This window comes from Euphorbia lathyris, chromosome 1 (genome assembly GCF_963576675.1).
Source record: "Euphorbia lathyris chromosome 1, ddEupLath1.1, whole genome shotgun sequence".
NCBI lineage: Eukaryota > Viridiplantae > Streptophyta > Magnoliopsida > Malpighiales > Euphorbiaceae > Euphorbia > Euphorbia lathyris.
This window is the reverse complement of record NC_088910.1, coordinates 37,068,285-37,069,924: the sequence shown is the minus strand read 5'-3', so window position 1 is coordinate 37,069,924 and position 1,640 is coordinate 37,068,285. Positions and strand designations below refer to the sequence as shown.

The following is a 1,640-nucleotide window of genomic DNA, read 5'->3' as shown; positions in this document are numbered from 1 at the left end:
CAAGGACGGATTGGAGGAGCTAAGAGCACCTCTAGTGGGTGTTTCAAGATTGTTCCTTGAAACACCCAACCACTAGAGGTGTGGTTACATTGTTGTTACTAATTTTGGTAAGTTACCAATTTATGTAACAAAGAACCAATTAATGCTGTGGACCCTCTTGCTATTTTTTATTTTATAATTGTACTATCATATCATTAGTGGCCTATTATTTGTATTTGTTTATTCTCATCATTTCTGTTCAAGCAATTTTTTTAAGAATAAAATAATATAAAGTGGACACTACCATTATTCAAGTAACAAGGTTTGTAATGGATTGTTTTTATGGGTGTTCTCAATGTCTATGTGGCATTTCTGATGTGTTACCACCAGTAATATTGCTCTAAGAGCATGTGTCTTGGTGTTAACACCAAGATGGTGCCACCTAGACACCAATTACATTCAAAAGTAACATTTCATTAGAGGCTTTGTAACTTCACAACTTTTTGAAATAAAATAGGAAGAACTGAATTCGTAATTTATAATTCAAAAGCAACTTAATTGGGACTGGAGATTGAGGCACCAACACACCTCATCTTGTGCATGCAACATGCAGCACATTTGGCGCCTCAGTGTACTATGCACTCGCCTTTTTGGATTTTATGGGCAAAATTCACGGTTTGCTCAGGGGCTTGAGCAACCACTGATCGCTGAAAACGTATGAGGCTTTAATTTTTCATGAAAAGAACACTCAACACAATGCAAAAATGCTACTGAAAAAAAGCATTCGTACAATGAATCTCAATCAAATTTGACTTGAATAGAAGGGGTATATAGTTCGTTGATTAAACTAGGTTTTGAATTCGATCCCTACTATATATACAATAGAATTCAATTGGAAGACTTGGACCGATTAATACAGGATCTACTTAAAAAAAAAGGATCAAGAAACAAATGTATCTTACATATATAACATGAGTATGATGAGTATGATTTAAATTCAAATTGTGAGCATCATGATGATGAACATATACATATAGTTATAATCTCCTTTAACATTTAAAACCATGTGTATGCATATGAGTAAGGATATCTTTAAAAGTATCAGTGCATTTATCAGTTGGATGATTATGCTTGCCATCATAAGTAGTAATCACTATCTCTTCATCTTTAGAACTGCGCTGAACTTGCTTCTTCACATTGCATCCATTATGCGTACACTTGTAGTAACTTCTGCACACAAAATTCAACCCTAAATCCCTCCTTCCCTCAATGTCAAATTACATATTAGGTACTCAGCTAAAAATAAAATGCAATCCTAACCTTGGAAATTTGGAGTCCTTAACAATCTTCTGCCCATATTTCCTCCACCTATAACCATCATCTAAGATATCAACTTGGCTCCTTGTTTGAAATGCATATCTATGCTTTTTAATCTCCTTCTTCTCTTTTCCGTCTCGCTTCCCGGATTTCTCCATTTCTGAACTGCTGGAGCTTCCCCCAGTATTTGGATGAACCAAATCATGAGTCACTGTTGAATTTTGTATCTTGGAAGATGAAGATGAAGGAGATGACAGAAACATAGGGTATTTTTCCATTTGAGTAGAAATAATAGAATGATCAGCTTTTTATATCATGCAGTTAAATGAATTTTGGGTCATTTG

General features: G+C 34.8%; 1 long non-coding RNA gene across 1 annotated transcript; it reads right to left on the bottom strand.

Annotated features, from left to right (window-relative positions):
- Positions 1–1,068: 1,068 nt before the first annotated feature.
- Positions 1,069–1,438, bottom strand: LOC136230835 (uncharacterized). Its single transcript, XR_010689571.1, has 2 exons — positions 1,300–1,438; positions 1,069–1,206 (listed from the first exon to the last, which is right to left on the bottom strand). It is a non-coding gene; the product is annotated as an uncharacterized lncRNA (long non-coding RNA).
- Between the last annotated feature and the right edge of the window lie 202 nt (positions 1,439–1,640).